General features: G+C 36.3%; 1 pseudogene; it reads right to left on the bottom strand.

Annotated features, from left to right (window-relative positions):
* LOC145991354 (uncharacterized) lies at nt 1-705 on the bottom strand (annotated as a pseudogene).
* Nucleotides 706-10886: the final 10181 nt, after the last annotated feature.

Genomic DNA, 10886 nt, shown 5'->3' with positions numbered 1-10886 from the left:
TTACACTCTTTCCCGTACATAAAAATGTCTCACTTCTATGTGTTTTGACCTTTTATGATATTCCGGATATTTAGCTAACTTCATTGCACTGGCATTATCAACATAGAGGGTTGGTGGAGGATCCAACTCCGAAAGCTGTGACAGTTCTAACAAAAGTTGCTTCAACCACACCAATTCTTTTGCTCCTTCACTTGCAGCAACTATTTCAGCTTCAGTTGTAGAAAGTGCCACCACCTTCTGGAATTGACTTGTCCAAGAAACTGCTCCACCAGCAAATGTAGCAACAATACCTGTTGTTGAGCGTCTTGTCCTCTTGTCACCGGCAAAATCAACATCACTGAAGACTTTCAGTTGTGAATTTCCTATTTTGTATGTTATGCTAAAATCCACTGTTCCTTTCAAATATCTGAAAATACGCTTCACATTGCTCCAATCCCAAGAAGAAGGCTTTTCCAGTACTCTTGCTGCCTTATTAACTGTGAATGCAATATCAGGACGAGTTGCAGCAGCTAAATAAGTAAGGCATCCTACTGCTTCATGATACGGAACCTTCCTGGTAGCATCTTCAGTATTTTCTACTTCTTCACAGCCTACTGGAGTTGACACAGCATTAGACTTAGCCATCTGGAATTGTGCTAGAATCCTTTTTGTGTAAGCCTCCTGGTTTAAGGTAATCGAGCCATCTTCATTGAATTGTATTCTCATTCCCAAGAAATTTTCCAGTGATCTTACGGATATCTTAAATTCTCATTGCAAATCATTTATGAAAGTTTCAACTTCATTTTCATTGCTTCCAACAACCACTCCATCATCAACATAAATTGCTACATACAGTACATTCTCACTGCATTTTCGATAAAAGAGACATGGATCAGCTGAACTGTTTTTGAGACCAGTTTTCTTCATAAATTGGATGAATCTTATTCCAACAACGTGGAGCTTCCATCAACAAATCCTTCTGGTTGTTCCGTATACAAATTTTCCTCAAGTATACCATTTAAAAATGCAGTCTTTACATCAAACTGTTTTAATTTAATTTGTTTTGAAGCAGCCAACGCTAACATCATTCGAATGGTATCATAGCGAGCTACACGACAGAAAGTTTCACTGTAGTCAATTCCTTGTTTCTGTACAAAACCTGTAGCCACTAATCTAGCTTTGAAATGAGGAGAACCTTCACTTGAAGTCTTAACATGAAAAACACAATGATTTTTCAGTACTTGAACATTAGAAGGATGATCAACAAGATCCCAAGTTCCATTTTCTTTCAATGAATCTAATTCTTCATGCATAGCTTCCATCCATTTCTTGTGATTGTTTGATTCAACAGCTTCGGAATATGAATTTGGGTCTGTACCACTGTCATTTTTCACATCAGTCATACATACAGCTTCATTACCTTCCATCCAAGCTGGTTTCTTTTTACTGCGTTCACTTCCTCTTTCATCAGTGTGTATTGGTTGAACTTCACTTCCTTCGGATGTCAATATGGTATATTCTTCTTCTGAAGATCTGTTGTCAAATTGTACTTCCATCTTTCCTTCCATACATTCAGTCACAGTAACAGTAATGTTCTTGTTAGAATTTTGAAGTTCCTTATCATTTTCTGATATGGTAGTTCCATGGTGCAATTTAGAGCTAATTTCAGCCTTGAATTTTACATCATGACTAAGTACTACTTTCCTTTGTGAAGGAATCCAAACCCGATAACCATCCTTGTCATTAACATAACCAACAAGAAACCAAAAAATAGCCTTATTGTCAAATTTGGAACGGAAATTCTTGTTCACATGAACATAACACTGTGTTCCAAAAATACGTAAATGCTCAAGCTTACCAACTTCTCATCTATACCAGAGTTCGTAAGGTGCCTTACCATAACCTGGCAATTTTCCTGTACGATTCAAGACATACACTGCAGTATTACAAGCTTCAGCCCATAAAGCCTTTGGTAGTTTTGTAGGATTTAGCATTGAACGAGGTGCCTCAACAATAGTGCTGTTTTCTCGTTCAGCAGCACCATTTTGCTCAGGAGTATATGGAGGAGTAATACTCTTGTTATCAAATTCTTTTCTTCAAAAAAGCATATCATTCGGTCAAAAGAGATAAATTATATAATATATTAGTAGAGTTTGGAATACCTAAGAAGCTTGTTAGTATGATAAAAGTATACACCAGTGAAACAGAAAGTAAAATTCGTGTGGGTATTAATGTGTCTGACAAATTTACAATTCATGATGGGTTAAAACAAGGAGATGCATTATCTCCATTGCTCTTTAATTTTGCCTTAGAATATGCTGTTAGGAAGGTAAAAGAAACTAAAGAAGGACTAAAATTAAATGGTGTGACTCAGTTGTTAGCATATGCTGATGATGTAGACTTATTAGGGGTTGATATAAATACAATTAAGAATAATGCTAAAATATTTTTCAAAACTGCTAAAGAAATAGGTTTGGAAGTTAACAAAGAGATAGGTTTGGAAGATAACAAAGAGAAAACTAAATATATGCTTACTGTTTGTTTGGAGTAATGTGTTTTGATGCACCACTATCACAATACCATCTATCTGCACTATAGTTTTTACCAACTGATGCCCCCATTACACATGAAAAAAATGCATCACCACTAACTGCTAGTTTTCCTTTGCTGGCTGTTCTTTTCTGTGGACATTCTGCTGCCCAATGACCTACCTGTTTGCATTTATTACAAGGATACTTTTTCTTATAACGATCAGCACAACTTTTTCCAAATTTCCTGTAACTGCTCTTTTTATATTCACACACTTTGGTTTTACTTTTACTTTCACCATGTGCATAAAGTGTTGTAGCTTCAGACGTAGTCTTTTCACTTTGGATGTCACGCAGTTCAATAGCACATAACTTCTGAATAAGTAAGTTCAAAGTTTGGTTTTCTGCTGGAATTTTGTCCCACAGATCCTTGAAATGATCATATTCCTTACCTAAAGTGACAAAATTCGACCATTCAACATACGTTCAGATAATGTATTTTCATCGTGTTTCTTTAGATCATTATTTAAGTCCACAAATAGTTCTTGCAAACTTTCCCACATGTGCACTAATGTCTTCTTTTTCATCACGCTGGATTCAGAAAAAAGTCTCTATCAACTTGTTCAGGCATTTTGAACTGCTGCGCTCAAACCTGGCACACAATTTGCACCACAGTTCTCTTGCATGATTACACGTCAAGGCGAGTTCTGCAATCGGTTTGCTTAATGCATCGGCTATTACACTTGCTGCTTTTGCATCGTCTTTTTGCCATTCCGCAAATGCTGCCTTCTGTTTGCTCATTGGTTCTACCGGTAATTCAACAAATTTCGTGAACCATCCACAATTGTTTCAAGTCCATATGCATGCAACACGATGTTCATATACCACTTCCATTTTGCCCAATCATCAGGACCTTTAAGTTTGTCGATGGATATTTTGTATTCACTGCATGCAGCCATTTTCACGTGTGCACTCACGATGAAACAAACTTCAAAAACTTTCACGCACAACATGACCTGGTGCCCATAACCTGTTAAAGGTATTTGAAGAAATAGTCAAAGTATCAATTTCAAGCAGTAGCATATATTGTGTTTAGCGTACAAGAATATTACAGACAGAAAAAAAAAACGAAAAAGAAAAATCAACGTCCATGTAGTCGAGACTGATAACACAGAATATTCCGTGATTTACCACACATCCTATTCACCAAAATTGATAATTTCTACACTCAGCTACCAGTTGGCAGCACCAAACAAATACACATCATAGAACGCAGTGTTTCTATTATTCTTAACAGTTATGATACATGTTTTAAGAGAAAGTACAAAATGTAATTCTAGTAGAGAAAATCTACTGTGGATTTATTATAAATACATTTTTTTTTATTTTTGTACATATATTTACTTAATTCTTAAATATCTTTAGTACATTGAATAGAGCTCTTTCTACATGTTTAGTACATTGAATACAACAAATTATATTAAAAGTGAAAGTTCTGGAATCATACTTATGTAAAAAAAATGACAAAAAAAGAATATTCTATTTTCTTTCATTCTCTCAGTGTTTAAATCGAAATGCAATAGACTTCAATTGTTGCAATTAATAATAAGAGCCTTTGTATCTTGAAATAGAAAGAAGAACATTATGTAGGGATATTTCAGACTAACACTCTTAAGGATTATAAGCTCACTGGAGTAATGACCAAATTACATAAATAAATTTGAACGATATGAAAGTAGAAGGTATTCACATTGCTACAGAAGGGACTCTAATGAGCAAGGTTAACCAGAGGGTAAATGTCATATACCATCGTATATTCTCGACTACAGACCTGCACATCCCCAAACATTAATTAACACAACAAGACTTGTTCTAAAAAAATTTGCTATACTAGGATACCAGGTGTTATTAGCAAGCAAGATATTGAAAAATTCCACGTTGTATATTTTACATAATTGCCATGAATATTTTCAAGAGAACCATCAGGGTTAGACATTGAGAACATATTTGCAACATGTGGTATGTGAGGCCATTTTTAATAGAAACATGGTTCCAAGAGGAACTTAAAAATGTTTCACTTCCTTTCTCCAACCGTGAAATATGGTAAATTTTGCATTCAAGTCTGTTACTGCATCTTTCAATCCAAAAGGTTTAATTGTAATTTTTATTTTAATATCTTCTTTCTGCCACTTCTTGCAAATTGGGATATGAGTATGAGTGATGCTTAGGTGAAATATGTGAAGGGACACTCACAAAGAACACTTATGCCCAAACTGGGGCACAATCCATGAAATTTTGGTGATGAGGTCAAAAGTTGACTGCTTAATGCACTTGGCCACTGAGTTAGGTCCAATGTGTAGGGGCAGACATTAATAGCATAATGCTCTTTTATTTGACTTTTTTTTGTTTTACATTCCTTCCCTGCTTCTGTACACTGGTTAATTGTAATGATATAGATGTATGATGAATCAACAAATAGATATACGAACTGCTATGAAGAACTGAGATTGAAACCAGAACATGATATAACCATTGTATGATGAATGTTAGTGGGAATGTTATCTACACATCAGAATTTATGTAAATCAGACAAACATAAATAGATGCTCTCCTCATCTTTACATTATTATATCCACACAAATTTTGTATTTTAATTTTCATATGAATCAGTAAATTAACAGTGTTTTAATTAAATAAGAGTGTGTATATACATATATATACCATTGTCAAGAGTACAAATACAAATGTTTTTGAAATAAGAATGCAACTTGAGAACAAAGTAATATTTTGAAGTGTTATATCATCATTGGAACTGTGGTGGGGTGCATTGTTCTTGATTCTCCTCATTCCCAGATCAACATTCTATTTCTCCCGTATTTCTTATTAACAACCAAGATTGCAAAATTTCAACATATTCCAAGTTCAGCGAGACCTGCAAAACTTCAAGTCAACTGCAAGATCTTGCATGTTTCACTTTTGGCAGGCAGAAGTAATATCATATCTTGTGGTAGTTGATTGATGTTTAGTTCTGCAGCAGCAGTGGACAAAAACATATGGGTTAGTACTAAGAAACATGCAAATTAGTAAATTTTTATTCTCTAATTTGATCTGTATATTATATAAAATGTAAAATAATTATTTTTTATTTTTAAATATTATCCAATCCATAAACATTTGGTGAAGTGATGTACCGCTTGAAAGTGCACAAAATTTGTTGAGACTCTCTCTCCTGTAATATGTCATAATTCAATGCCGAAAATTGGAAATCTCCCTTAAATTCATGGCCTAAAGTTCATCACTCTAGTTCATTGGGACAAAATGTCCTACACAAGCCAGGTTAAGCAATAATGGCTCTGCCACTTTAAGAAATACTCTGTTCTTAAGACAGTTTTTTAATATATGTTTTCCATAGATTTAGAAACATGTAGTTTGATAAAACCTATTTCAAGTAAATTTTATGCATTAAATTAACCATTAACTACCTTTAAGGTACAAAATACACCATGTGCATGCATACTGAATATTCTTTCTTTCTTTTTCTTCGAACATCATCTGTAATTTTTAGCTGACTTTTCTAAGTGATGCAATGTTAAATATTTAATAACAGTCACATACTTGGAGGGACAGTTGTCCCCCAGATGTTTATATTCTTAACAACCAAAGCACAATTGTCAACCAAGCTTGCAAGAGACTTTAACTTTGTAATTTTATGTGACAATGAAGTGCAACAGGACAATACAGTTAAGCTTAGAACATAGACAAGGAAATAACATTCAGCTACAGAAAAACACTCATGTGCAGTATAGTATAGTTCACAATGGTGCAATTTTACAGTGAATATTGATGGGTGGCACTCATGCTGCATGTTCCTAATTGATTGTTAGTTGCCTAATAAGGTTCTGAAAGTTTCAGACATCAATAAATTAAAACTGAAAGTAAAATATATTTTTAAAATGTATTCTGCATGATCAATAAATTAGTAATTTGTGCTTCATATTACACTTCTGCATCATTGTTCTATAGTATCTATTGACCTTGGAGGAAGTGGAAGAAACACAGTGCACCAGATCTTGAATTAACTAAACAGTTACCCTCCATCCACTGAGGCAAGATGGAAATAAGAACATATTGAGGTAAGTAATTTATTTACTCTTTGTTTCCTAATTTACTTTTTCTTTTTCTTTTTCTATTGTGCTTTCTCCACTCTTCCTCCCTGCTCCTTGATGGATTTATTTCCTCCCATTCCTCTCTTTCTCAACTCAGATCTTTCTATTGCCCCCTACCATTGGCGGATATGCTTCCACAAATCTCCTCCCATTCTTGTTGGAGAACTCAGAACAACTGAAATAGATAAAAATTAACCACCTTCAAAATCTTCCCTCTCTTCCCTTACCATCACTACCTCACCAGTCAAGTACATTAAGTGGTAGATTTAAGATTCTCATCGAAGTTCTCAAGTTTGAATCAGAGCCTGTGGTTGGCTGTTCTTTATGAATAACTCTCCATCATCATCATCACTGATTCTCATCATCGCCAAAACTGGCAAAATTCTGACTAACAAAAATACTAAGCAGACTATCTCTTTCCTTTGTGCTTGGAAGACAAAGTTCTTCCTATCTCCTTCCCATCATCTTGAAGCTATCCTTGGATGATTAAGTTTTTCATGCATTAAATTCTTCCTTTTTGTGGAATTACTTCCCCATATATCACTCACTTCCCCTTGGACAAATCAGTTCCTTCTCCTATGTGCATTTAATTCCTCCCATGTCTCTCTCTTCTTCTTGCACAATGCAGTTCTTCTTATATCTTACTTTTTCCAACATGATTATGCTTCTCCTATATCCTTTCTGTTTCCTTGGATGATACAGTTCATTCTATCTCCCACTTTTTCCCTCGTGGATTCCCTTCCTCCTCTCATCTTCAATACTCCTTGCAGAGCTCAGTTTTTCCTATATCTATCCCTTATCATTGGTGATTAATTTCATCTCTCTTCCTTCCCCTTGCAAGACTCAGTTCCACGTTTTCCAGTGATATTTCCCTTCCTTCATTTTCCGTGAAGGACTCAGTTCTTCCTATAACCTTCTATTGCCTTTGGTGGATTTACTTCCTGCTTCCTTTGCCTCAGGGGAATCAGTTCTTCCTGTATCCCTTCATTGCTGTGGTGAATTCCCTCTCATCTACCTCCTTGCATTTTCCTAGAAGAGCTAAGTTCATTCCATACCCCCTCTTCCATTTGGTGGATTCCATTCTTCTCTCACCCTTCATTCTCCATGAAGGATTCAGTTATTCATATATCCATCCCATACCTATTGTTGATTTGTTTCATGCAATCTCTTTCTAGCCCTTATCCTCAGGGGCCACAGTTCTTCCACATTATTGTCATCTTTCCTCTTGTAGATTTCCTTTCTTCTCTCACATTCTATTCTCCTTGGAGGACTCACTTCCTCCTATAACCTTGGTGGATTTACTTCATTCCATATCTCCCTTTTTCCATGCAGGACTCACATCTTCCCAACCCCCTCCTCCTCTTGGTGCATTCCTTTTCTCGTCTCACTTTCCATTCTTAACCTAGTTCATCCTATCTCCATTCTTCTGCTTCATGTATTCCATTCCCCCTTCTCACTTTCCATTCTTCATTAAAAACTCAGTTCTTCCTATCACCATTTTTTGACCTTGTGGGTTCCTTTCATCTTTTCTCCTTCTATTATCCTCGGATGACTCAGTCCTTCCTCTCCCCTCATCCTATTTGTAGACTTCCTTCCTCCTACCCTCTTCCAGACTCCTTGGAGAATTCAGTCCTTCCCATTTTCTTCCTTTCTCCTTGGTTGATTTTCTGCCTCTTAATTATTTCTCCATTCTTCTGGAGGGGTTTAGGAGATTTTTGTGCTTCACCTCTAACTCTGACACGTAATGTAAATTATAAAGTTGTAAAATATGTGAAGAAACATACTTGTGCATTATAAATTTTTGGATCAATGAAATGAAGAACATTGTCAGCAAAACACAACAAAGCAGTCAAAAATAATTGAATTTGGCTGAAAATGAAGTGATATGTGTATCCGACACCTATTGAAACTATTAGAAGAAAACTCTACTACAATAGGAATGTTTTATCTCAAAAGGACTCGAGGTGGAAAAATTTGGAGAGCTACTTGGTATTTTATTCTTAAATTCCTTCTGGCCCCTCTGGTACCTCATGAGAAAAATCACCAAAAATCGAAGTTAAGAAACATATAATTTTTTTTAAAATATTCGCCATTTTGGAAATTTCGAAAAACAACATTTAGGTAATAGCTGTGAGCACTAGAATTATGATATTTGTGCTATTTTAATTTAAGTATATTCAAGAAACTAAATTCTAAAATAGAAAGCCCAAATGACTGAAATTTTAACACAAATACTTGAAACTTGGATGACTCAAAGAATCAATTATTTTTTCCCCCTTAACATCTCATTGAAAGTTTCACTAAGTCCTATCTCTATTCCTTCAACTTGATGGATTTAATTCTTCCTATCCCCATTCATTCTCTTTGCAGGATACAGTTAATTACATAGCCTTGCCTTGTCTTTGATTCATTTACTTCTACCTATTTCCTTTCTTCTCTTGGGGGACACGTTACTTCTTCCATCCTTCAATTTTCTTTGGTAGATTCACTTCCTTCCATCTCTTTCAATTTTCTTGGAGGACTACTTTCATCCCAAATTAAACTCTTCCCCTAAGTGTAATTCTTCACTCCTATCTACTTCTCATCTCTGCGCAGGAGTCTCATCTACTTGTACCCTACTCTTGTCCATGGATTGACCTCCTCCGACCTTCATTCTTCTTCAGGAAGGATTCCGATTTTCGTCTCGCCTTCCATTTTCCATGTTGATTTACTTCATCCCATCTCTCCTTAAAGAATGCCATTCATCCTATATTTGCCTTTTCTTCTTGGTGGAATCCTTTCTTAATACTTTCTTCAGTTGTACTCATTGGACTCAGTTCTTCCTACAGCCTTTCCTAGGTAAAAAAAAAAGGTAAAGTGCTCCCCTGTGCTTAGCACAACGCCATGAAGGCGTATAGGGGGTGTGGGGGTAACGCCCCACACTTTCTTGATCCGGTCGTGAGTGGGGGTGATGTGATCAGCATCACGCCCCTGACCGCCTTTACCCCCCAGGGTTTCCCCCAGGTACCCATGTTATTCGACGCTGGGTGGGCGCCGGGGCCGCTTCCATCGTTAGAAAAGTTCCCGGATTTGAACCGGCCGGGGATCGAACCCGGGACCTTGAGCATGGTAGTCAGACGCGTTACCGACTGAGCCACCGCGGCCAGCCTTTCCTAGTCCCCTTCCTTTTTCTGAGAAGTTAGTTCTCCTTTCATTGCCATTTGTGCTTTTCTTTCATTCATTTTCTTCTATCTTCTTCTATTGTCCTTGGATAGCTCAGTAATTCTTATGTTCTACCCTTGCATTAGTGGTTTATTTCATGTTATTTCTCTCCCTTCTCCTTGGTTACTCACCTCACATATCCTTCTCTTTTACTGTAAAATTCCCTCCGTTTTCCATGGAGGACTTAGTCCTATTTATATCCTTCGACTGTCCATGGCCAATTTACTTAATTTCATCTCTCTACTTAGTCCCCCAGCACTTCAGTCTCCCATTCTCATGATTTCTGTCCTTGGCGAAATATTCCCCTTCTATCTCCTTCCCTTTTTCCTATTTGAAGGATTAAGTTGTTTCTACCTTTGTCTTCACCTCTACCTACCTTTGCATTTATTTTTGAAAGACTCTATTCTTCCTATTTCTCTTACTTCCATTTGCTAGATTTTCTTTGTTCTAGAACCTTACATTCTCAATATAGGATTCAGTTCTTTCTATTCCCCTCTTCCACTTGGTGGATATCTTTCCTCCTTTCACATGAAAGACTAAGTTCTTTCCAACTCCATATTTCAAATAGATGGATCTCATTCATCCTCTATTCATGTTCGTTCCGTATTAGGTGTTCAATTCTTGTAATATCTCGTCTTAAATTTGGTCAATTTTTTCTTCTCTCACGTTACTTTTTCCGTGCAGTACTCCCATCCCCTAATCTGTTCTCTTCCACTTGCTGAATTCATTTCCTCCTATCTCCTTCCTTTCTCTATGAGAAATCATTTCTTCTTATCTCCTCTCTTTCACTTGGTGAATTACTTTCTTCATCTCCTCTTCCATTGACCATGAACGACACAGTTCTTTGAATCAGGCCTCTACCACTTCTCTGATTTCATTCCACGTCTCAGCTTTCATTCTTCATTTAGGATTCGATTCTTCATATCTCCTATGATTTACTTGGTGGGTTCTTTTTATCTTCTTCTCTTCCATTGCCCATGAATTATTCAGGTCTTTCAATCAGGCCTCTACC

This window comes from Lepisma saccharinum, chromosome 8 (assembly GCF_977018435.1).
Source record: "Lepisma saccharinum chromosome 8, izLepSacc3.1, whole genome shotgun sequence".
In the NCBI taxonomy this organism is placed as follows: Eukaryota; Metazoa; Arthropoda; class Insecta; order Zygentoma; family Lepismatidae; genus Lepisma; species Lepisma saccharinum.
This window is presented reverse-complemented; position numbering and strand designations above follow the sequence as displayed.